This window comes from Alligator sinensis, unplaced genomic scaffold (genome assembly GCF_000455745.1).
Source record: "Alligator sinensis unplaced genomic scaffold, ASM45574v1 scaffold514_1, whole genome shotgun sequence".
NCBI lineage: Eukaryota > Metazoa > Chordata > Crocodylia > Alligatoridae > Alligator > Alligator sinensis.
The window spans coordinates 934,633-962,043 of NW_005842385.1; the positions used below are offsets into that span (position 1 = coordinate 934,633).

The window sequence follows — 27,411 nt, forward strand, 5'->3', positions numbered from 1 at the left end:
TGATCTGCTGAGGTTCCTTCCGACCCAAACATCTATGAATCTATATCCACAACTGGTATAAATCACTGCATCTCCATCGAGGATCTAAGGACATTTATACACATGCTCTAGGAGTTGGGGGAAGGGGGCGCTTTAACTAGGGTTGTCTACAATTAAAGTGCCCAAAGTGTCTTGTGTATCAGCATCCCCACATTGTAAAATGGTGATCAAATAAGCTTTAGTTAAAGCGTCCCCACCTCCATTTTTCAGTGTGGGGACACTGATGCACGTGACACTGGAGTCTGCTAGAGCCCAGTAATTACCATGCTCCAGCAGACTCACTTAATCAAGTCTGTTCTGCCGCACTGTAATTACAGTACGTCAGAGCAGCCTTGATGTACGTGTACACACACCCTCTCTCACCAATATTTTAAGTCATTGCATTAATTGGTGAAGTTCTATTAAACATCTCTGACCTTCTCTGGCTCCCTTACTCCATCATATCTCCTTATCTAGGACCCTGTATGGTTATCAGACATTTGCATAGGCTTCTATCAAGTATTATCTAATTGACACTTCATTTCTAAAGCTACAAACAAGCTTCACATTTGTCACAGGATAAACCATTTCATACCAGGGTAAAGTGCAATCAGATGCTCATGTCCACTGTCCCAGGAAAAATCCTAAAAAGGTTTACAGAATAAGAAGTATTAACAGTTTATTCTGAAACACTGCAAAGCGCATCTGAATGGTTATCCCAGGATTTCATCATTGACTCAATGGCATTCAGCCTCTCACTAAACCCTGGTTAGAAGTGCAATGTATGTATACAACAACCCAGGATATTTCTGTTTTGGGACAAACACAGGGACAACTTGTCCAGGGACACATGCAACATCTATTCCTAGCTTCAGCAGAATATGAGTAACTGTGAAGATGGAAATAAATAGGTTATTTAGAAGTTAATTAAAAAAAAACTCGCTTTCATGCAGACAAAATATTAGGAAGATTTCATCCCACAAAGGTCAAATTTGAAAAAATTATGCAGCAATTAGTATGCTAGAATGAAAGCACTTGTAAAACCATAATAACTGTAGGCTTCCTCACACAGACCAATGAAAGACATGGAGGTGATTTGTTTGCAGAAGATTTTCTACTAATGATTTCAATTTATTTGTACTATAGATGGAGGTGAATCTTGGAAATAGTCACTTGCGAGTGAGTCTCTAAGTGGCATCTTATTTATAGTCATATCCATTGTTATGCATAGAGGATTGTATTTATAGTACTGCACCGCAGGAGAATTCAGAACAGACACTAGCATGCACTGCTTCCTTTCCCCCAAAAAATCTCAAAATGGGATCAAAGATGTGGTTTGACAGGCCAGTGATGCTAGCAGCCAGCAAGCAATTAGGCTAATTCCAAATGCATATTTCTTTGACATATATCTACAAGTAGGTTAAACACTAACCACCTGTCATGTAACCCCTCACCTTTCTGACAGTAGATTTTGTGACACTGGCAGGCAGGCATTCTGAAGATGCAACATCTATTATGATGGCAGCAACACAAATTACTTTTATTTCAAAATATACTAAGAGCCCTCAAATGTTTGCCCATTCTGGCACAGCTAGGTTTCAAAAATTAAACCACCTGCGGGCAAAACTCAACTGACCATGAGCTGTCTGGCTCATTTTAATGTGTGTTGCTGGGGAGAAGAAGAGAGATTCCATAGATTTTCCAATATTTCTGTACCACTGCGGTTTAATGAACATGTCAAAAGTTAATGTTCCAACAAATATATTCTTTGGCATGTGTTTACCATCAATGTGACCTCCTTAGAGGGTGTGATCACCACCTAAAAAGCAGGTAAAAGGTGCTGAGCTATCTCAGCTAAACAGCTGGTCCAAAGGTGAGGCAAGCTGGATTCTTCCTACAGGAGAGGTTTGCACAGCAATAAAACTAGCCAGATCTCATAAAAGGGCACAGCTGACTGCAGCATCAGTCAGGAACATTGCTTTATCATTACTTGCTCTGATTATCTAGTGACAGCCAAGGGAGAAAAAAACGTTGACAGAGAAGAGCCAGAAAAAGACTGTCAGGGGTATCTTTAGGACATTCTGGAGAGAGAGAGAGAGAGAGAAGAGAGAGAGAAGTAAGTGTGTGTGTGTGTGTGTGTGTGTGTGTGTGTGTGTGTGTGTGTGTGTGTGTGTGTGTGTGTGTGTGTGTGTGTGTGTGTGTGTGTAAGGGGGTGGGGAGCATGACAATGAGATCGAACATACAGACAGAAGCAACTGGAATTATGATTAATAACCCTGCCTGGCACAGATCTGACAGCAGTTGAAAGCTCTTCAGGGCTGAGATATAACTAGTAATATTAATAAAAACTAACAGGGTATGAAAATCCACAAGCACCAAAACACAAGTGTCAAAAAGGTGCAGCAGCAAAGGGAGTGAGAAGAGACAGATCTGCAAAAGCAGCATCAGGAAGCGTCTCTCCCTCCTACCCCACCCCCTTGCCGCTTGCAGCAGGTCTACATTAGTTTGCAGGGCTGTATTTAGTGAATTAGACAAGAGATCCAGGAGAGGAGACAGAGAAAGATACCAGCAGATGAGAACTACAGCGGAGCACGCATAGCAGATGAATCCTGCACTGGAAGATCAAGGTAAAATGAAAAAATGGATGACTGAGAATGTGACAGAATGTTCCCTGAGGATCCGGGCTGCTATCCGGATTAGGTAAAAGCTTTTAAGATTTGAGAAAGGATGCATGATTAGAGAGCAATGGCAGAGGCAGAGCTCTCAGAAAAGCAAAGCAGATACTACAATGAATAATTTCAGTTTGCCAGCCCCAATAACTGCTCAGCAGATACCTTGTCAAGAGACCCAGGCTGGTCTCCAGGTTTTCATTCCTTGGGTCAAGCAGGAGGTAAGAAGCAAGAGGGTATGGCATTCCTTGCTCTTTTCCAATCCCTAACTCCTTGCAGAGATGGGAGTCTACTGCACACAGGGACTCAAGACATAAATTACACATAAACTGGTATAAGACATCAGAAACCGGTTCAAACCTGTAACACAACAGAAGTTCAGTGCACATGAACTGCTTTCAAAATGGCAGGAAACAGCTGGATGGATGTAATATCAGACTTAATTGATTTAGGTTAAATCGGTGTATTGAACTTCTGTCCCAGATCCCCTCCAGATTCAAGTTACCTCTCGGTCCCCCAGCATCCCAGGATGCTGTGCACCTCCCCTGCAAATCCCTCCTGCAGGATAGGTGTGCTAGCCTTGGCCAAAGCTGCCTGCTTCAGCTGAGCAGGGAGGTGTGCTCTAGTGCCCCCTGGCTTCTGGCCTGGGCCACTGCAGGCATGTGGCTGCATTTCTGAAATCAAAAGTGAATGTCTGTTCACTTGCTCATTGGTTCAATGTATGCAGCTGAGACTAACCTGCGAAGATTCAATCGATTCAGCCTCAGGCTTTTTGACTGTCTGAACTTAGCCAAGAAAGCTGACATTCAGATGATGCTTGTGGCAGTTGGTACAGCACATCTAGGGTGTATATAGAAGTTACTTTTTTCGCCATTTAAAGCACTTTATTGTCATGACTTAACAGAAGTGCACAGCTTCACAGCACTTTAAGAGTGGGTAAGGTGCTTTAAATTAACCCTTGTTAAATAAGGTATTAAATTTGAAGTTAGCAACTTACAGTCCTTTAAGTAACTCCTGTATCCTGGTCAAATTTCTGACTGGTGGAGAAGCCCCAGGAAGCTGTGGCGCACCCCCTGTCTCCTACCCTGGAAAATGCAGGGAGGCTCAGAGGCCCCCTCCCACCAAACACTGCACTTCTGTCATGTTTAAGAGCACTGTAACTTTATAGTGCTATAACAAGTGCTCTAAATTACAGCACTGTACAATGTGCATGGAGCACTTCTGTACACAACCCTAGAGAAAGTCAATCAGAAGAAGCAAGGAAGGAAAGGCAACCTAATCTAGGTGAAAACTAGGTTTGCTGTCAAAGCTGTGCAAGAACCCCATGCATAGACTTGCCCAACACTGACCTTTGCTAAGGGATGAAAAACTCTGTGAGTTTTTCCTATGAGCAAAAACAGTTGGTCAAGCAGTAGAAAATGCAACACTGGTACCTCTTGGCCAGTTAATGTAATAATCACATATATATGCACAGAACCAATGATATAAGGCTCCTGAAGTCATCAACAGTTTTTCTGAACAGCTTTTCTTATACGAGTTTTATCTTAGACCCAGAGTTAAACTATCTTCAGCTGTATTTCATAGCTTATTCAAGGTCCTATATATCAGCTTTAAAAGATAAAAGAAAATGTGTGAAATTTAATACAAGTTGCTGAAGAGTTAAGACTGGGTTGCATACATATTGAAATGGATGGCATACTACTGAAAACTTCAAGTTTTAGACAAATGGATCTCTTGACATACTGTAATTATTCAAATCTTAAGATGAGGTTTTCCACCCCCTCTCCCCATCAGCATGGCAGGAAAAGCCCCTTGTCTTAGATTTGCATACAGGCCTGAGCCTGGGTCATGGCCAGAATCAGACCAACATTTTGCAGAAAATTTTACAGACCGATATTTTACAGAAATGAATTCAGGATCAAGAAATTTTAGGCTAAAACAAACTGATTTGTCATTGTGGCAAAGCCTTAGTGTTTACTATCACATTTCCAATTAATGTTCTTCTGGAGGAATTCTTATTTATTTACAGCCTTTCCTATGGAACTAATTACCATAATAACTGAGAACCTCTCAACTGAGAACTGAAACCATTAATGAATGTATTCCTTACAAGACAATACTCTTACTGTCATCTTCCCCCCTCCCCTCCCTGTCCCCCCCAGCACCCAAGGAAAGAGAAAGATGCAGCTAGGCATTAACTGAAGGTCACAGAGATCCCACCCAACTTTCCCAAGTCCTAGGCCAATGCCTCAATCACATCACTCCCCTTCATCTCCTGGGGTATGTCTGATGTCAGGCTGGCAAAGTTTCAAATAGATTCATATTTGCCATCTAATATCAAAAGGGATTCCTCACTTCAGGATTCCCCTGCTTACATTGAGGCCACACAGAACATTTGGCTTGCCTTACAGCTTCCAACGCATGCATGAGCTTCCCCACTGACTTGAAGTCAATAAGAACATGTGATCAAGTAAGCGACTTCCCAAGATGAGAGGCACTGAAAACATAGCCCAATGAAACTATAATAACTCTGCCTATGGGCCAGCCCTTATCTTTGTCTCCAAGTGATTTCTGCTCATGAACTATTGGCAAATCTACCCCTTAGAGCAGTGATTCTCAAACACTGCCATGAGATCCTTTTATGGTTGTTGCCTAATATTAACACTGTTAGGCATACAAATACCTATGCATGATTCACAAGATATACTACAATAAGTCGAAATGTTTTTGACACTATGGATTCCTATTTGACATCTCTGAGTTATTCAAGTTCCTTGCAGCAGCAAAATTGCTCTATTATTTTTCTGTAGTCAAACAATGAGTGAAAGGTAAAAGCTGGCTTTTGCCAAAGTGTGCCTTGAGTCTATAAAAAGGTTGAGAACCACTGCCTCAGTTTCCCCCTGATATGCAATAGCTCATGTAGGAACTAGCCTGTCTCACAGCCCCTCACAGCAGCAATAGGAGGCAAGACCAGCAAGAAAAAGGGCAAAGTTAAGAGGAGTAGACCCAGCAAATTCGAACCACTAGTGTTAGGCCCTAAAGCAATGCCAGGAAAGTAGCAGCGAGCCAGACCCAGAATTGGGAGTAATGGACACAACAGTGACTTATAAGGGTAACTGAATCCAAAATCTGAGGCCAAAATCTGATAACTTTCCACCATTGGACCTTGTGGGCAGGGAGAATGGGGAGTGGAACCACAGCTGAAATATAACCACAGCATACCAGCTTTGATGTTTATATCAAAAGAACAGACGTGCACAGATTGCAAATGTTTCTATTTTGCCTCAATAACCCTTTCCCGTCTCTCCTTTTATCTTCATACCTAAACAAGTTCCCTCAAAACATTTACATGTCCAAATTCTAAGAACTCATTTCAGTCAGTCATCACTCAGATAAGCAGCATTATGTTCCAACAACAAACAGCCCTACACATCTATTATGGGACTCTTCACCCACACACTGATATGATTATTCCTATGGAGTCAAAACAGCGCAACTAAATCTGATGGAAAACTTTCCCAACAGGATGTTTTCACCCCATTGGGAGATGCCGATCAAAACAAAAAAAAATTCTGTGGGAATGTGCCCGTTTCAACTCAATTCTGATGGAAACCAGAAGGTTTCTTGACATCTTGCCTGCTCTGCTCCTGTGCAGCCCTACTCATGGGAGGACAGGGAGCCAACAGCTTAGAAGGCCTGGATCACAGCTACTTGGCAGCCCAGACTCGGAGGGCTTCCATACTTACTGCAGCAGCTGTTGGGCTTCCCTGAAGCCAGAGCTCCCAGGGCTCTTGAGCCTCATGCCAAAAGGGTTACCTTGTGCCCCAAACTACCTTCTTATAGTCAGACCCAGACCCCGCCATCCAACCCTGTGCCTCTTCTCATCAACAGACCGAGAATTTTCCTCTCTGCAGGACAGAGACTGCCACCAGGTATCTTCCTAGATCAGAAAATTACCTTCAAAAGAAGTTCCAAGATTTCAATCTGATTCAGAATAAAATGGCCTCAAGCACCCGGAATTTCCCATGGGGATGGAGAGTTTATTTTACAGCAGACTCCAAGTGCAACCTTACACTATTATCATTGCATATGTTTTATCATTGCCTCTTTATTAAGTCCAACTCACCGGAGAAGAAAAAAAAAATCAATTTTTTCCCCTATAGAATAAGGAGTGGTGTTTCTTGTTATTTTCAAAAAGAATGATGTGAAGAAGAAGACTTTACTCCACTAAACATACATGTGAAATAACTTTAGTTACAGACTTCAGCTGTGAGTGAATGACTGGCAAGACCTATTGGGAAGTTATTTTTTCATTTAAGGTGAAGAGTATATAAGTGGCAGTGGAGCGTTCTATCCTGCAAGTCTGTACAATGGGAGTTTTACCCAAGTAAGGAAAGCAGGATTTGACCACAAAGGTTTATTTTGTGCCCTCAATTACAGCTTCCCATTCCAGTTCAATATTTAATTAAAGAACCTTTCCTTAACCCCACCACTGCAGAATTCTGTGGCACTGAAAGAGAATAAGCAAGAGAGAGAGAAGTAAAGAGCAAACTCACACTTTAAAGTAGGTGCTTTGTGATGCCGTATCCATTTAAGCAGAGTTTACCCTCCCAGTAGAGCTCTGTGCTTCACCTCATGTTGACAAAGTCGCAAATGACAGTAGAAGAAAAGCTTAATTAAATAGTACCCCCTCCCTGAGAATTTGGGATTTTACTTACAAGTTCCAGCTTTCACTCTCCCCACACCAAACAAAACAATCCCAAAAGAAAATCTAATTTAATCCAAAAAGAAAATCTAATTTAAAGTACATCCCCAATACACACACTTCTTGCTAGTATAGGTCAGTGGGTGATTGAGCTAGAATCCGTTTGAATTAGTGTATTAAGACAGCCAGTCTATTACAGAAGAGAATTCTACAGCTCTCCGAGGTCATTGAGTGATTTATAATAAAACTAGGTCAAACTCTACCTGCAAATGGGTCCAAACAGTGGAGCGGAGAAGGGATTGACATCAATGCAATTCACACAGCACCTATCACCCTGCAGTTGAAAATTCAGTTTCACGCTTACCTAAGGAAACAATGGCCTTCAAATGAGAGTTTTAATTGTTGCAACTCTGCTCTGCTTTCCTGTCTCATAGAATGAAACCGTTAAACTTGCTCTCGCGCACACACAAAGCATGATTTCCTGAGGAAGTGATTCAGGAGCAGCAGAACTAAACAGTTTGGCTCATGCTGTTCCGCTGCTGAATTTGTTTGCTTCAAGTGGTAGGTGAAATAAAGCAACAATGAAATACATTTATTTTCCATTCACCTTGTACTCACATTAGACAGGATCATGATAAGAGCACACTGACTCATAGATACCCTGGTAAAAGTTAAAAGACTTCTCTGTTTCCCAGAGCACAAGTAAATGGAACATTGTAAGATGGTGTGCGTTCCCCCCCCCAACCTGTTTCAGGCTTTTTTTGTGAATGCAGTGCTTGTGAAGTACACTGGAGAGAGCGTCACAAAAACAAAGGACTAGACTTAACAAAGGAATTTGGTCCCTGTAAGTCAGGTGCCACGTGGCCTGATTTTAGATCCTCAGAGTAGAACCCCATCCTACAGTAAGCACCGTCCTCAAGCACTGTGTGGTGCCTCTCAAGGACAATCCAAGAATCCCAGATGCCAACAGGAAAGGCCAACAATGAAATCCCACCAAGCTGTGGGGCTTACATGCCTGAGCACAGCTTCAAGAAGGTAACCTCATCCACCCAGGATCTAGAGTTCTGCACCTTTCAATTCCACCCCCACTTTATTTCCACAGTTAACATAAAAACTCCATAAACGGTCCTGAGAATAGGGACCACAACCCAGAACTAGCATGATTCTTGCTCTCCTTTCTGTACAGTGACCAGGGTTCAACAGGAGAGGTGGACAATGCTCTCACTCCTAATCTTGGAAGGTTTGAACCCCCCATCAGCCTAAAGAGGGAATTTAATTTTGGTCTCTCACTTCTGACATGTGCTCTACCATTAGGCTATTACATAAAGCAGTACTGTCCAACCAATGGTCTGTAAAGAGCTAATTGTGATACTTCCCCCCCCCCATTTCCCTAGGCTCCTGCCTAGCTGCTGCTCCTCTCATCACTCTGGGTTCCCATCCCTCCTCGGCTGCTTCTTTCTGCTCCCACCAACCCAAGGAGTTGGGCAGTGGGGCAGCACAGGAGATTGAGGGTGAGCCTGGGACCCACAGAGCAGTGATGGAGGGGTCACAGGCACACACTGCAGCAGAGCAGTCCCTGGGTGGGCACAGTGTAGTGGGGAGGGATGGATCACAGGTGTGCAGTGTAGTAGTGAAGAGGTTTGCAAACGTGCAATGCAGCAGTGGAGGAGGTGTTCATGGAGTGTGTAGCCCAGGGGGAATGCATCCCCGACCGCTTAGAAGTTGGACAGCCCTGATGTAAAAGGTGGCCACCCACATCAACAGCTGTTCTTAAAACAAATAATAAAAAGCTACTATACACAGCACTGTGTGAAGGGACCTGGTCCTATCAGTGCATAGTAGGCATGCTCAAAGCATCCCTACTGAACTGAATGCCTCCCTAGGCCATTCTGCCTGTGCATAAGTCCTCCTTACATGAGAACTAGAAGTTAGGTTGCTCAGACTAGCAGTTTACAGGAAGCAGAGTGACAGGTCCCAAGATAAACAAGAAGGGGCCTAGAAAGTAAAGATGTTTCAGATCAAAGTTTTAGATTTTTCTTCCCAAAGTCCTATCTTAGGTGCCTAATTCCTTTTCTGGATCTGGCTCCAACATTTTCTATTTATGGAGAGCAGAGGTGCAACATGAGACTAACTTGGAAGGGCCATGTTAAAGAGCCTGTCTTTACAAGAAAAATGCCATGCAGTTATCTTGCAAGACTCTTCAAGACTGCACTGTTTTCCGTTTTCTAACACAGGCAAATGGGTGGTTTGGTCTTCACACTTGTTCTGTCACTGATTTCTCTGTGGAGGCTGTCAGCTACTACCCAAGTGCAGTGGTAGTTCCTCTGCTCTCTTGGTGGTTCACTAAAAGCTGGAATTAAACCAGGAAGCTCATTTCCCACTGAAAAACAACTACCTGATAATGACTTTTGGCAGGTATTATTAATACTATGCTCCCTTCCTGAATTTAGGGCCCAGTCCAACTCTCTCACTGAAATCAATGAGAAGCTTTCCATGAATTTGAATGACAGTTGGATCAAGCCTTTACTGATTAAGTATTACTATCTCCTCCTAGTTCTCAGTGATCAATTATCATTAGTATCACTGTCTCCAAAACACCCACTAAAAACACCTTTAAAAATGATTGAGTGACATATGCCAAACAAATACAATAACAATAATCAAATGGACATATTTATTTCAAGTTTTACAAACCAAAAGTGTCTTCCCATGGCTAGAAACATTTTTCCCTCATTCCACCAGGTAATTAAACACATGGATGAGCCCACAGAAGTCAATGGGACCACTAACATACTTAAAGTTGCTTGTACATTTAAGCACCTTGCTGAGTTGGCCCCAAAGCACTATGAATTTGTTCATACTTATAACCCAAATCTCAATAACCACAGGAAAAACAAAGCTAACCTACAGCCAGAGAAGAGATATCCCACTTTTTTCCTCCAGAGACTTATGTCTTCCTGGAACCACACACCCTGGGGATGCAAACTAATCCTGTCCCAAAAAGCTGGCACTACTAGATGGGTTTTGCATTGCGCTTTTAAGCTTATCCTCTTCAAGCTGTTTCAGACTGAAGGGTAGGAAATATATTTCTGAGTTGAAAGGCCTTTCCAAAAGGCATCCTGCCTACAGTTCCCTCTTTCACACCTCCTGAAAAGTCAACTGAAGTCAAGAATACTGTTGAATTCAGTGGGTTTTGGAATGGGCCCAAAGGGCATGGGTTTTAATTCAAACATTTCCTCTGATCTCAATGTCAGCATCACATGCAGAGAAAGGCATCTTGCAAGTAGGCGATACAGTGCTCTCACGTTCCATGGTCATGATGACTAAGAGCTAAAGACTGCTGGATACATACAAGCTCGCCAGAGGCATGGCATCCCAATTCTATCTTAAGGAGAAAAATAAATTAGATACCTGGAGGCTGAGCTCAGAACCACAAGCCACTAGCCACTCTGCCTCGACAATCATCCATTTCTGTAAGGAGGCCATATATTCTGCAGCTCAGTTTTTTTAGCATGAAGATAAACAATCCCTGTAGGCACTGCTTTAAAACCACAGCTGCTTTATTTTGCTTCACACATACTGTATGCAGTTCTAACTTCCATTCATATGCTTTTGCTGCGAGGGATATATCAAAACTGCCTATGTTCACATCAGGTTGTGTCTGACTCTGTAGTTTTCAAGTTCAAGCCAGACAGCAACCACAATACTTCCATCAGAAACAATCAAAGTCTGCCTGTTTTTGAAATACTCTTGTCTGATATATTTTATTTGGCTACAAACATGTAAGTTGCACCATATTTAAATTGTATGTGGGACAGAGATGGCTACAGTGCAAATACTGAGAAAAAGTTATATTGTGCTGGGTAGCTGTGGAATTCTTTAAATGAGCTAGCTGCCTAACAGTTTAGGTTCAGGCCTAATCCTACAGTACTAACAGACTAACAATTTTCCAGTGCAGGACTGGACCTTTTACTGGCATGCAAAGTTGTAATGTAGAAAAGGTAACTAAACATTCATTGCGTGACTAACCAGTTAATTGTGCAATATACGTAACAGGTAGCATATTTAGCAATAACATGTAGCATAGCAGTTGCAGAAAATTCACTCCAGGGTTGCTAACTTTCCAGATCACACCACAAATTTTGTGATACTTCGCGGTTTTTCTCCAAGTCCTAGTTCATGGAATCATACCATTTCAAAAGAAGTTCAGCTTTTTATATGTATAAAAAAGTTTATACCCCTCACAATACCTGAGAAAAACTTGAACTCTATGGGAACAAACCTCCCCCAAAAATTTACATTACCCTAATATTGGTAATCTCCTGATTTTTAAGCCAATATCTAGTTATTTCTTAGCTGGAGTTTTCTTTTATTTTCACTGAACAGCAAAATCACCAAAATATATGATTTCAGGGCAGATTTGACAAACAGTTTCTTCCAAATAGAATTTAAAAGTATCAAAAGCATTGTCATCTTTTTTTTCCATTTCTAAACAGGTTTTTTTGTTTTGAAATTTTAAAAAGTTTAAAGAAAATAAAAGTAAATATTTCTTTTTAGGTTGAATGAAGTGTCTTGGGTCCCGTTGAATGAAATTGTTCCCCTCATCCCAATTTTTCAGTTCAATAACTGGAAAACAAAATCAATGATTCATACTTCTGATTTCTGAATGTTGGGGGAGGCAGTACTGTAAGCTGTTTTTCTTACTCTGTACTTGAAAGAGATCCATTTGATTAACATATCCCAATTCCAAGAAGTATATTTACATCAAAAGCCTAAAAGATCCTAGCCCATGTAGTTACTAGCTCACATTTACAACACATAGTGATTTCAACAATCCAGCAGATCAACCACCCCCTTTTACAATGTCACCAGAGCTTAAAGAGGAATAAACAGCCTCTTTTCTCAGAAATGACTAGCAGAACGTGGTTGCCTCAGTTTTAGAGTCATCCATCTTTCGGGGGGCAGGGGGGGAGGGAATGAGAAATAGGACCCATTTACAGTTTTCCAGAACAGGCACCCCAAAAAACCACGAATCATTTCTGAAGATTTCTGCTACATAACCATAGCTGTGCCTTCCTGGCTGTGTTGTGTTCCAGTGTCCTATTCACAGAGTTACAAGGTACGTACAGCCATTGTATTTAAATTGCATTTAACGTAAATGACCATCTGTGCAGGCATTCAGAGGTGTTAAATTGGGGGGGGAAAAAAAGGTGGGCCTGATCTAAGTTAGTTCACCTGGGAAGGTGAACTAACTTAGACCAGGAATGGGTTAACCTGATATACTGAATGCCTGTACATGTCCGAAAAGCAGCCCCAGGGCTTGGAAAACCTAGCCATTCACCCCAGCACCAGGGCTGTGATCTTCCTCCCTCCCCACCTGACTGACCAAACTGTTTTAACCCCCCCCACCCCCCCCAGGACCCACCAACCCCTCCCCCTGCAAATCTGCCAAAACCCCAGACTTGCCCCCCACCAGAGACCTACTATCCCCTCCCCTATCCCACCTGCTCTTTCTATCACCCCAAGTTACTTACACTGGGTTCCCCAAGTGGCTCCTAGCACTCGTGAATGGCTCTACACACCGCTCCCAGTCTATGTTCATGCAGCTTAAAGTAAACCCTGTGAACAGAGACCATGCGCAGCGAATGGCTGTATGTACCCACAGTTAAAGAAGATGATACATCAGGGATTGCTCAAGACCAAAGTTCTACTTAAACTCCAGGGTCTGTTTTTATGACTATAAAAACAGGATGAGAATCAGAACTGTGACCCCAGGAGGTACAGCAGGGGAAATCACAGCCGGAGGGGAGAGTGGGGCAAAGGTGGTTTTAAATAGCGATGTAAGATAGATGATAAGATCTGATTTAATGCCAGCTCTTATGCCACACGCCACAACACTACCCTAGTGTGTCCCAGTAGTGAATTAATCTCAGGTGGTCTAAATTCATGCACAACCACTGACGGCAACAGAATTATCCTGACCTACATCTGTGAAAGGTCTGGCCCTCAGGTGGCAGCTCAGCCACATGTCCCCCTTCCTACTTGATCTTTAGTGATACAACCCCTCTGCCCCTCCCTTCCACCCAGTTTGCTTCTCCACAGACAGTTCATCAACGTCCCAATAAAGATTGCCACCGTCCACTGAATCTCCCCCTCCCTGACACACATTCCAATAGCGGATTCAGCCAAGCTGACACTTCTCCCAATTAAAACCTGACTGTCAGGGAAAGTCTCTGCGTGGAGACAAGCTTGTCAAAAAAAAAATGAAAGAAATCTAAAAATCAAAGATCTCTGCTTCACCGACCCTTGGTAACTCTCATCAGATAGTGATAGCAATTTCTTGTTTTGCACTATTTTAATACATCCCGAACTCCATCTCTCCAAGATGAGGCCTTTAACTGCCTTAGAGGAATGGGGGAGGAGGGGACCCACAGATCTCTAGAAAACAAAATTAAAATCAAAAGATGCTGAAGTCAATTATTTTGCCTAGCTCTTTCAAATATCAAACACAGTAGTTAACATTTGGAAAGTTAATGAATTTGTCCATGTGAGAAAGACACAGTCCTAATCATTCTACCTACTGCCAGAGGGACGAAAGATTAACATTCGTGCAATTTGGTGGAATTGCAATTTATCAAATTCCTTATTGATTCTCTAAATTACTGAAAATTATCAAATTGCAAACAAACAGAATATTTACTGTTTATGTAGCCTCTGGGTCATGATACTTCTGAATAATTTGTGAATGGGGTATGTACCCTTCTACTCCATTGTCCTTGAGTAGATAATCCCCTCTCACTCGCTCTCTCCTACCTGACCCTAGATCCTAAATGGAGACAAAACTGGAAAGCTTAAAGTCGCTATTTTGCATACAGATAATATCTATGAAGCAAAATGACAAAAAAGCAGTGCAGTGTTTTCTGTCTTGCAGTAGAAAGTAGTGAAAACCCTAAAATACATAAACATGGTTTGCGTTGCTTGTTGCAAAAAATAATTTGACTCTAGAAGGCAAAAGCTATTTTATAACCTGCAATTAAAAACGTGTTTGTTTGGTTTGGGGCTGTTCTTTGCAGCTGCCTACTGAAGAGTCCAATGTTTGTGTAATACACACAAAAGGCAAAAGTATGTTTACTCAATACAAGACTTTAGAGTAGCTATCTTTTTAGTCCACAAGCAAAGAGCCAAGGCGTGGAAACAACTATGGAATGTTGCTCTTGCTTATTCTGGCTCCCAGCAGCTATTTCAATGTAGATTTGTACACAAAACATTCACAGGCTGTAAAAAGAAAGAAGTCACAAGATGCAATTATAACCCCCCACTGAATGTCACAGTGAAAAAAAAGTGAGAAAAATGTAACAAATTTGGCTAAATACCCTGTCACAAGGACACAAAAAAAGAAAAGGAAAGTGATTATTATGATATATCAAAAATATTGCCAAGCTTGCTAGTAAGGCATTTACCGCTTTAGGGTACCTTTGATACCTCTGTTCTGTGTGGGTCTTCCATGCTGCTTAATAGATATCTACTCTGCAAGGTCTTCTGCTCCCCTGAAGTGGAACTGGTACAAAGAGAAATCAGCATTCTCCCTTCCATTGCAAAGACCACCCTGGGGAACAGACATCCTTCTCTAATGATCACCTTGCCTAGACATGCTAGACTGCAAGTGCTAGGACCCATGGGAACCCAGAGAGCAAGATGTAGCTGACATGGTGATAGGTAGCTGGCTGTTCCCAAAACCTCCTTAGGAGTGCCTTGATGAGATGATTTATAGTGGTATCTTAGCGTTCATTTGAATCCCATTTTTCTATCTCCTTTTTAAAAATAGTCTTTTTATGATAAAAGTGCCAATCTGAATTAATTCCCTACATTGCCCCCACTTCTGTATCTTGTATGTAGGTACAGAAAATAAATGGGAAATGAAAATAATCCACCAGTCACAGCAAAATAGAAGCTAAAAGGGTCCTGAGGATTCAATTTACATAGCTCACGAAACAGTCATGACTAGGGCTCTACTCAATTCAGAGCAGAAGTGGGCTATGCTGCAGCTCCTTTAATCCTACAAGTTCCCCTGTGCACCCCCACCCCCACATTCCAGTCACTGATTGGTTGAGGGGCCCCATTTGCAGCTCGCTCCTGATCGGGGAGCTCAGAAGTGAGCTGCAAGTGGGGCCCTCCACCAATTAGTGGGGGGACAGGAAGGATGTGCAGGAGAACCTGCCAGATTAAAAGAGCCATAGCGCAGCCCACTTCTTCCATGCATTCGGTAGGGCCCTAGTCATGATGCCTCTTCAGCCTTTTGCTCCTGGTGCTGCAATACCGCACCAGTTGGATGAAGGACAAGATCACCATCTATAAAGAGATTCTAAAATAGGCATTATGGGAGTTTCGGCTTGTCTTCTCCCAGTTATCCCCCTCCATATTTGTGCAAATTCTTCCAGCCTACAAGGTAGCATTCCTCATTACCAGCCCCACAAGGCCAAGGTGAAATCAAGAAATGTTCTTTCTAGCTCAGGCCAGGTATCCATGACTGGAACTAAAGGGCTGCCTTTGCAGAGATGCTATGGATTAAGCAGGCATGGGGATTAGCTGCCTTTCATTTTTCATGTTGTCTTTCTAGGCAGAGTGAAGGCACAGTAACAGAGCAGCACCTGGAATGTTTTCACGGATAAACAAAGTGATGCACTCTCCTCACAAGAACTAAATTCATATTAGGGGAGATGGTAGGTATTTTAGCAGAAAGGGAAGGTGCCAAGCCAAAAATGTCTTCTTCAAGGCATATCATTTCAACAAGTTAGGTTCTCTTTATATCCAATTTTGAGAAAGTATCTCAAATTTTGCAGGATGCAATTTTGAACTTGCATGCAAGACAAAAGGAATGTGCCTGAGAAACAGATGTCTAAAATGCTTATATATGGGCACAAAACTGAAGGTCTTTCTGAGGTCTTTTTTAGAAGTCTGGCAACAAAGCCTTCCTTTCCTCTATTTCTATCTGCATAACCCTTCAAAAGTATGTGGAAAAGTTCACTGCAATGTGCATGGCTTTGTTGATGGAAAAACCCTATTGTATATTGTTTAAATTACACAAAGGAAATGAGCATAAGTGCTAGCAGAAAAGGGGCCTTTAAAGTAGCAAATTGAAAGCTCTGACTCCAAAAGATCTTCTGATTTAAAACTGTCTCTTTATAGGTTCTTGGTCTCCTCTGCGTCTCAGGTTTATCTGAAGGAGAAACAGTTTTATCATCTCATTAAAGGACAAAGTTGTAGGTCCTTGTTAGATTTCCAGGTGCTTGCTCTTTAATTTTTTGGTCTTTATAGTAGTCTCTCCACTACTATAAAGGGATCACAAATTTCTCCCAGATGTTGAGCCATATTCCTCCCCTTCCCCAATATACCTTGGGGTAGGAATTTACCCAAGAGGGGATGGTATCATGGGAGTGACAAAACCAAGTATTTAAAAGCAATGAGTCATGGCCCCAAAGACAAGATAATAAATATAACAAAATCTGGATTCTTCCTACCAGACTGCTGGCTTTTTGAGCATTTAGGTTTGCATTTTCAAGCTTTTCTGCACAACCATAAGGATTAGATTTTAAAAGATAAAATAAGACAAGATCACAATAGAACCCTAGAACTCCAGGGACAGGGACTTTAAGAGCACATGGAAAAATAGCAAACTACTGATTTGCTGAAAAGATCTTCAAGGTAGGTGGGTTCCAAATGAGCTAGACCAGTTACGGCTTCTGGGTTAGGTACAGAGTTAGCATATTCCAGTCACCTTTCACCAGCTAGTACCATGCATATTCAGGGCTGCACTAATGCCACTTGGGAGACAGAGTGTCTTGAAAGGCCTAACTGTACCTCAGTAAACTCTGAACTGCCAGGACAGATCCTAGATAAATACAGCTTTGCGACTGATTACCCCTTGGCAACCAGCATGGTGTCTAGTGTCTAGCCATGGACTGCAGCAGAACAGATAAGATAAAGCTATAGATTGAGAGGCTTTGGGAGGAAAATAGGAGTTTCCTTTAACTTTTCCTCAGCCATTTTTCATCATGGCCATAATATGCTCTTAAAATGCACTTTTCCTTATCAAAATCCTTTTTCTCCGACATCGCTTCACATTGGTAAGAAATCTCCCTGAGAGCCAATATACAATCATTGAGAAAAAATATTTAATGGGGAATAGGCCGCATGGGTTTCTTCCAATAGGCAGCAAGAGGTGATTAAGATAAGTCTGGTAGGCTCCAAGTTTGGTGCAGATGTGCCCCTTGTAAAGAGAAATCCAAAGAAGACCATCAGGACCCAGCTTTACACATGGTTCTTTGCACCGGTAGAGCTGACACAATAGCAGATCCTTCCACTAAACTCTGTGCCAGTTTCACCACTCATGAGTGAGGGTTATCAAGGTTTAACTGGTGGCTTTTTCCTTCCACTGAGTTGTACCTCCCATTGAGCAGTCTCACACACTCATTCTACTGCATTCAAACTGCTCATGGAATACGGTACCACTTAGTGGAAGGAAGTGTGGCAATATCCAGGCTTTAAATTTGTAAACTAGCCCCATGTTCATTAGCCACTTTGATGTTCTCAATATGTGATATAATGCATTTAGAGGGAGGAAAAAATCCTTCTCCTCTCCCTATGTGCTAAATAGCCTCCCCTCTTCTTCAAATCCTCCTTCCTAACACACTTCCACAAAACCTTTGGTAACTGCATGATTTTCTAACCATCTCAAAGCCATCCTGTTGTGCCCCGTATGTCACATGTCTGATCTATTTTTTAAATTTCTCGGCACTATTCTTATTTAAAATTCTTTCTGACAAAGTCAAAGATAAACAGTGTCAGCCTCAAAGAGCATGTAACCTAAGAGACATCAAGAAAGAAGAGGCTGAGACCCTGAAAGAAATGAATAGAGAGGTTCTCTCTATACCCTGCTCCTTGACAGACCACCAGACTGTCACCAACACTGGCCTTAGCACAAATCCCAGTGTTCCACAGTTACTTTAATTATTCTAGGCCGAACCAACCAAAAGCAAGCATGTATCTGCTACCAAACTAAGCCAAGCAAGAGCTGGTTGAAAAATTCCAGTCAAAAACTGTTTGACAAAAATTGGTTTTTAACTAAACAATTTGTTCTGTGTAAAACTGTCCATTATGAGAAAAAGAATGATTTTTAATGGTGGTGGAAGGGGGGAAGAACCTAAACACTTCTGAAGTCAAAAAAAGGTGGGTTTGGAAATGAGAGTTGTAATGCTGGGACTCATGTCCCCATTCTTCCCTAAGGGGGTAGCTCCATTATCTCTCCCATCAACACCACTATAGCTCAACACGATGGGACATCAGGGAGATGCAGTTCAGCCACAGACCCTGGCCCAAAGAGGGGAACAGGGGACAGGAGACATCCAAACCACACATCCCCTGAGGGAATGTTGTGAAATGAAAAAGTTCTGTTCAGATTTCTAAGAAACAAAATGTTGATGAAATGTGTTGAGTTTCACTGAATTTTGTGTGTGTGAGTTTTCTTTCCAGCTCTGTAAAAAATAAAGAAACAAGTACAGGCCAATGAGAAAGTACTCATCTAATCCCTCAGGAGCGAGAAAAAAAAGCACAAGCCAGAACTCCCTTTTCTAGGAATGCTCTCACAATGGCGTCATAGGGCTGTGTCCTGTCACACAACCTACTCCATGATTTGCTTTTAAAAAATTTCTCACTGATAAAAGGTTCAAGCCTGAAGTCCCTTGAAGTCCTTACTCAAACCACAACTCCCATTGCTTTAGTTAGGTTGTATGGCCTGGATGACAATAGAGTTTGGCCTGTTGCCTTTAAAATGATATCAAATTGGTTGACATAGAAGTGAGACAAAGCAGAATTGTACGGGTTTCAGAAGTCCTGGATGCCATAGAGCATCCATTTTCTCAAGCTGCTAACATCTTGTTTCAGAACTAGAACATAAGTGGGTTTATGTTTGGCCATGTGGATAATGAGACCTAATCACAGTGCCTGGTTAAACAGATGACAGCAATCCCTTTTTTGTAGTTTTCTAACACTGGAACAACAGCCCAATAGGACAGCAGCCAGGCAATTAGATACAAACATTTCAGACTGGTTGGAAACCCTGTTCCCACCTCCTCCCCACAACACAGTTCAATAGCTTGATTCTGGTACTGCAGAATATCCACTGTTTTGAAGTATCATCTATTCTTTTCCCTAGACTGAGAAAATTGATATGGGTTGTGATATAATGAAATGAGTAATCAAGATCTAAAGCAGGTCTTTTAAGAGCAATGATCTATATGAATTACACAACTGCCCGCAATCATTAACTTACTGATTTTTTTATCTACGCAGAAATGTTGTAACAGCAGCAATCAATCAACAACTTGAAATACCCATGTTTACTGGGATGTTTCAGCTTGTTCTGCAATAGGAAGAGTCTACACTGACTGATTTACTTTTCAAGAATAAAGTCAGTTTAAGCAAGGCTTCATATAGCAGGGGGAAAGATCTCCTAAAAAGTCTTATTGCAAAAGTATTCAAAGGAGCCAGGCCAGAATTAGATTACATCCCTCTCACCTAGAAACATTTGTGCTTTATGGGTGGATGCAACAAAAATAAATAAATACATAAGTAAATAAATAAAGGAAAAAGGAAAAAAATTGACCTCTGCATTAAGCCAATATATCTTACGTTAGCCTAGTTTCTCTAGGAATTATGTTCTAGGCAAGGTCACTATGGCCCAGAAAGGAATGTTTTAAATTTTCTAAACTTCTTTAATCATTTATCTACTGACTCTCCCTGACAGGCTTAAAACTCAGGTGGCTCTCATATGCTCTTCATAGGGCGTGCTCCTAACCTTAATGCATATTTGCCTAATGAGCATTAAGGCAATTTAGGTGTGCATCTACATGTGCACACACTAATGCACATTAATGTGGGTGTGCAGATCAACTTGGGACTGAAGTTAGTGCCAAGTCAATGCATACACACCATGTTAATGCGCATTAGAACGTCTACACATTCGCTAATGCAATTTACCTATTCGTGCCTAAGTTTGATACCTGCCTTATGCAGGAATCAAATTTAGGCACGAATAACCTGAAATCACCATTTAAAGGTGCATTGAGGGCACACACATGTAGATGTGTGGCCTTAAAACACCATAAATTGGGCTAAAGTGCCTTAAATCAGCACATGTAGATGCTCACTCAGTTATACAGTTACATATAACTGAAACAATACTAGGGTTAACACTTTCAAGTCAACAGGAGATTGGTTCTAGGGCTGGATCCATAAAAGAACTGAGACCTCAGCTCCTCCCCCTCCCAAGCACCCAGCAGGTGCCTAGATCAAACATTCAAACCCTCCTACCTGCTGTTTCACTCTGAAGGCACCTGAATACCATACAGGCCTAGGGGTGTATCTACACTACAAACTTCAGGGTAACATAGCGACAGCCAAGCTAAGCTTGGGTTCCAGAAGCACTCTAGACATGGAAGCATATAAGCCCTGCACAAACTAATTAACCTTGCTTCTAGGTAGGGTTATTAGATCTCAAAAGTGCTGTACACCTGTGGCTAGGCTGCTTCTGCTACCCCTCCCCCAGCTAACTCAGGGTTATTTTAACTGTTATACGGCAGCACACAGTGTAAACACACTAAGTTTCCATGAGTAAACTCAGTAGGCACATAAGGGCTGCTTGCCTATACAGCAAATGCCAAAGGTCCCACCCGGGCTATACCCAAATGTGACCACCCACCCACTCTGCCCTACATACTACACATAAAATGTACCAATGAAGATGCTCTGGGGTATTCCAGCTGCCAGCCTCTTCCTGTTGGTTACCTTCATGCTGTTTTTTCTAAATTCCATCCCTGAATGCTTGTTTCCCCTATGTATTGCATAAAGAGCTTGGGCTCTTCACCAAGGGCAGCAGATTCCTTAATTAGTTTGGGGCTTATAACATAAGCACTGCAGCACTTAAGTCCTTTTGTGGATCTACTACCATATTTTCCAGTGTATGAGGCATGCCTGTGTCTAAAACGCACCTCCACTTATGAAATTGTGAGGGAGAAGAGGTTAACATACATTTAATGGAATTTGGGTCAGTTTTCACTACAATTATTTTTTTTCTCACATATCTGTGTGAAATATACATCATAATTGCAGACCTCCTTTGATCAGAGTTCCAAAATGAAAAAATGAATCACACACTGGAACAGACAGTATGCAAGTGTTCAAGTTACCGCTGAAAACAGGACTGATGCTCTTAAATTGCTTGGATGCTTTTGAAAACTTAAAGCCACGTAATGTGATACAAAATGCAACCAACCAGCAGAGCATGAATTTTGAACCTCAGTATCAAATAATTATTATGACTTGATCACAGTTACTCCAAAGAGGTCTTTAAAAAAAGAAAAGAAAAGCTACAGATGCGACTCAGAAAACAACTAGTTGACGGTGCTTGACTAGTGAATAAATGCCAGAGAATCGTGAAGTAGTCATTTCCAGAGCAGAATAAAAGAGGGTAAATTCATGAAGTAATTAACCACTGTGAATTATTCACTCATCTCTAGTTGATGGCTGAATAAGTTTTAAAAGCAGTGTGGGGGAAAAAAGGAGCCTTTCAAACATTATGCAACATCTAAGAAATGTAAATGTTAAGTAGAGAATTATTCTCTCTTTAGAAATTAAAGTTACGTTTAGCAAGCAAATGGGAAGCCACTCCCCCACTTTCCCACTGGGATTGGGCCTAGAATGAGTCAGCTGATTCAAATTCAAGTCAGACAAAATAAAAATGATGCCAACACCGACAGAGTAAGAGGTCTTGAAGCTAAGACAACTTTGTTAGTGAGCATTGTTAGAATGGCTGCCGTCAAGGAGGCAAGCCTTCACTAATGGGGCACTGGATTAAGCTCTAAATACATACATACATATTTATGTCCATACATGTTATACATAAATGTGTATCCATTCATCGCTAATGTAATAAAAATCGACTTTCAGAACAGTCTCTGTCATTCTAGCACCTCTATTCAGTAAATGGCACCATAGCTTCTTATAAACAAGATTTGCCACGTTAGTGATAACTTCCCAGAGGGGTTTCTACTTGATGATATGAAGCTGGACTGAACACACCAGCATTCTCATTAGCTTCAGGAACTCTCAGAGGAATTGAGCCCTTACTGAATATTCAGTCATCCAAGACATTTTGACCAATCACTGATCAAAAAAAATGTTTTTTAATTAGTTACATATTTTGTGTTTTCCTCCTCAGTGGTTATGTGGCTGTGACTGACATTGTTCATCCTGTTCAGGATGGATGTAATCTGCTGTATAAATATTGATGATCTCGATAATTGGTGTTTGGTATGTCTGCTCTTTACAGATATAAATTTCTCTGTCTTGAACTAGGCTGTCTGCAAAGTGCTTACTTCCTTTTGCATGGTAATGAAGTATTACTAGAAGGTGTCATTTACAGTCATTAGCCTTGCAAGAAGAATAAGCAGCAGCTGGAGGCTGCAGGGAAGGAAAATGAAATGGGGCACTAGCCTGGATTGTGGGGAATAGACAGACCCAGAGAACATTGCCTTATTTGGCAACATGAAGCAGCCGACTAGTCATCATAAAGCAATACATTTTATTTTGTTTACATAATACATTGCACAAAAGAAAGTGCTATCCTGGGCCTGAAATAAGATGCTAATGCTAACAGAAGTCACTCATATACAGGGACAAATACAGGCAGGGTGTAAACAAGTGTGTTATACCCACTTAAAGCCGTGTCTGCAAAGGAAAGTTTCGCTAGTTAGATCAGTATAGTCTCTGTATGCATACACTTATTCTAGACATACACTAAGTGACGAACTGAACCAAAATAGTTATTTGTACCAGAATAAGTGTGTCCACAAAAAGAGTTATACCGGTATAACTATATCTGTTCAAACTTGCACGTTGGCTTGTATCAGAATAAGAATGTGGACATACTATTCACCATGGGACAAAGGGCTTTTGCCCCACAGTAAGTGAAAACTAAGCTAAAGAGGGCTAAGCTACCACTGTTTAGCTTTCATCTATTATGGGATAAGAGCATTTACATGGGCAGTTACTACTACAGGAGCACCTGACAGTAAGTCACAGCCCACTTTTGCCTCAGGATAAATGGTTCATAATCCTATTTCTTCCCCTGCTCAAACACCTGGATAGGCATCTGGCTGGGGTCATCTGACCCGGCACTCTTGCCTGTCTAAGCAGGGGGTTGTACTCGATGATCTGTGGAAGTCCCTTCCGACCCTAACATCTATGAATCTATCAACCTACACAATAATCCAGCACCTAATTGTGCTCTGCTTGTGCTTATTCACTATTAGCTATTTAGCCTGGGTGTGGCACATCATATCACCATGGCACCACATAGTCAAGTAAGGTTTTAATATAGCCCTCATACTATCAAATGGTGTACAATTAGTCTCCCTTCTTCCTTTTGCAGCTGCTTTTCCTCCCCCATAATTTATACAGTGCTTTGGGGTTTAATGTGTTACAATCGTTAATGACAACCACTGTACATCTTAGAAACTTGAAAGGAAATTGCTGCTAGGGGAAAATTAAATGTTGAACTCTTACTAGTAATTCTGAGTGTTCCCAAGTAGACAACATATTCAAATTAACAAAACAGGTTCTAAAAATAAATGAATAAAAAATAAAATTCAACCCATGCCCCAGGGCAAATACAAACTATGAGGCTCCTCACAGGCTGGATCTGGCACAGGCTAGCGACTGCAGCAGCAGTGGGGCAAGCAACTGCTTGCCAAGCAGCTGTTTGCCTTGTCACATAACCTTTTCTCCCCCTCTTATCACCAATGGCCAGATCCACAGAAGCACAGATTCTGTGGCAGGTCACGCCCGCTGCAAGCCATGCACCCAAATTCCCTGCCTCACTGGTAACCCAACAAGCCTGATGGAGCAGTTCCACAAGCCAAACCTAGCTCATGAGCTGTATCTTTGACGCTCCAGCCCTACACTCTGGTATCAAAAGCGAATTGTGTTGATTCAGGAAATCTAGCTCCTTATTGTTATATAACTAGTTCTAGCAACTTGATTTTTTTTAATTAAAGAAAACACAATTTTGTGGTTTCTAGTCAAGATCCAATTTCCTTAAGTGGTTTTCTCTAAATCTACATGCACATTTCCCAGATCTACATTGTTTGCTGGAAGATTTGTTAGCATGTGTTTCATTGTAAAGGGATGTTCTTATGCATGCAAAAGCCTGCATTTAAAAATGCAAAAAAAATCAAGTAGTTAGTTACCTAACTGTCCAATTCACTACCACAAATACTGTTAGTGCTCACAGGTTTTATATGCATATAAATTTCAATGTAATGAAATGCAAAAATCTAGAACTCTTGGTTTCAAAATGATACCTTTTATTAGACCAACTGAGAAATTACAAAAAAATACCTTTTTCTGCAAGCTTTCAGGCTCATGCGCCCCTTCATCAAGTTCAGGGAAAGTTCAAGATAGTAAAAAGTCCCCATATGTAGGAAATAAACTTCATTTTTACACAGGAAGCAGAAGCTGGAAAACTGTTCCTCTGGGTCCATGCGAGTCTGTCTGTGAGCTTGCTCTTTGTTGTGTAGATCAAGCGGGATTTCTTCCCTGTTGGTGTCAGATGGCAGGCAGGGTGGTGTAGAAATCTTCCCACACCTATATCTATTTCCTACATATGGGGACTTTTTACCATCTTGAACTTTCCCTGAGCCTGATGAAGGGCATCTGAGCCCAAAAGCTTGCACCAAAAGATTTTTTTTTGCAATTTCTCAGTTGGTCTAATAAAAGGTATCATTTTGAAACCAAGAGCTCTAGATTTTTGCATTTCTTTTTGTTGTTGTTTTTGTTCGCATATCTTCAGACCAACACAGCTGCCACATACATCCCTGAAACATGGAAGATGTTGAATTTCAGCCGATTTTGGATGATTAACTTCATTGCTGAACAACAAGAAAGATTTCTACACCTCCTTGCCTGCCATCTGACACCACCAGGGAAGAAATCCTAGTAGACCTACACAACAAAGAGCAAGCTCACAAAGAAACTCTCATGGACCCAGAGGGACAGTTTTCCAGCTTCTGCTTCTTCTGTGCAAAAATGAAGTTTATTTCCTACATCTGGGGACTTGTACCATCCTGAACTTTCCCTGACCCTGATGAAGGGCACATGAGCCCTACAGTTACAGAAAAAGGTATTTTTTTGCAATTTCTCAGTTAATCTAATAAAAGGTATCATTTTAGAATCAAGAGTTCTAGATTTTTGCATTTCTTTTTGTCTCAGACCAACACAGCTACCACATACATCCCTGAATGTATGAAATGCAGTCATAAGTTTAAATGTCTTGTTAAAAACCCCTTTGAAAATGTTACCTATAAATTTTAGGTCTTGCTTCTCTAGAATCTTGGTATCACATTTCCATTAGATTTTACCCCAGCTATTTTTTATTCCACACCCATAATTTAATGTTCAATTGTGTTACTCAGATGTGTCTACCCTAGACTTCTGATGGCATAGCCATGTCAGTCATCCAGGTCTGTGAAGACATTGACTTTGCTGACAAGAGCCCCTAAGTGCAGATGCATTTGTACTGCTAAAACTGGGGTTTTACCAATACATCTTATTTTGTTGAAGGGGAAGGATGCGTCTTTGGTGTGAAGCTTTGTTTTTTTTTCTGGTCTAACTGTGTCCACACTGAGAGCACTTTGAGGAGAGAATACACTGATAAATCACCATTAGACATTACACCTGATTCCTCCACAGACACACTGGAGAACCATCTGAATTATGGCTATCTGAAGTCACAGCTTCTGAGCCCACAGGAAGGTAGGAATGCATGGGCTCCACCAGTAACTGTCCACTACTCCTGACCTATTCCTGGAAAGTGGTTGCTGCAGGGAGACCCTTTTGGCTCAGTCCCCAGTTACAGCAGATATCAGAGCAGATGGGAGCCCCTGTACCTGCAAGATCCATAGTGGACCTTACATCAGTAGGGATTCAGGCATAGCAGAGTTCCAGTTCCAGCACTCCTGGGCTCCGCTACTGGAACAGAACCACTTCCACTAGCTTTCCACCAAGGTCCTAGCCTTAATGGACTACAAAATCCAGCACCAAGAATGAGCAAAAATGTATGGACACAGAATATTCTATTCCAGGGGTAGGCAACCCCCGGCACAGGTGTCAGAGTGTAGCACACGAAGGCATTTTGCTTAGCATGGGCACCTTGAGGTGGAAGGCAGGGGAGCAGGGAAGAGGTTGGGGCTGCACTGCCACAACAAGGATCAGGCCCCTTGGTGCTCCTCCACCATCCACCCCGGCATTTCAACATCTTACAAGCCAAGTTTGCGGGTGTTTTTGGCACGCTGTCCAAAAACATTGCCGACCCCCGTTCATAGAATTATAGAATCATAGAAGTAGGGTCGGAAGGGACCTTGTAGATCTTCAGGTCCGACCCCCTGCCTGGGCAGGAGGAAAACTGGGCTCAAATGACCCCAGCCAGGTAGGCATCAAGCTGCTTCTTAAAGCCCCCCAGGGTAGGAGCCAGCACCACTTCCCTTGGAAGTCAGTTCCAGATCCTAGCCACACTAACTGTGAAGTAGTTCCTACGGATGTCTAATCTAAACCTACTCTCCAACAACTTGTGGCTGTTATTCCTTGTTATCCCGGGGGGCGCTAGGGGAAACAAGATCTCCCCCAAACCCTTCTGGTCCCCCCTAGTGAGTTTATAGACAGTCACCAGGTCCCCCCTCAGCCTTCTCTTGTGAAGGCTGAACAGGTTCAGGTCCCGTAGCCTCTCATTGTAGGGTCTGCCCTGCTGCACCCCAGATCATGCGGGTGGCCCTCCTCTGGACCCTCTCAATGTTGTCCACATCCCTCTTGAAGTGGGGTGCCCAGAACTGGACACAGTACTCCAGCTGCGGCCTGACCAGTGTCACATAGAGGGGGAGGATCACCTCCTTGGACCTTCTTGAGATGCAC

At 42.0% G+C, this 27,411-nt stretch overlaps 1 protein-coding gene across 7 annotated transcripts in view; it reads right to left on the reverse strand.

The window, feature by feature from the left end:
• The window catches only part of RNF152 (ring finger protein 152), a 62,400-nt gene that overhangs the window by 11,774 nt on the left and 23,215 nt on the right, over positions 1 to 27,411 (reverse strand). The window contains exon 1 of one of the 7 annotated variants that reach the window (XM_025211018.1): positions 12,927 to 12,949. The exons of 3 other annotated variants lie outside the window; for them this stretch is intronic. The gene's annotated coding sequence lies outside the window, so the exon portion shown is untranslated. Of the gene's footprint in view, positions 1 to 2,852; positions 2,965 to 7,655; positions 7,824 to 12,926; positions 12,950 to 27,411 lie in introns of those variants that run through there. 3 more of the 7 variants (XM_025211017.1, XM_025211014.1, XM_025211016.1) reach the window with 3 other exon arrangements.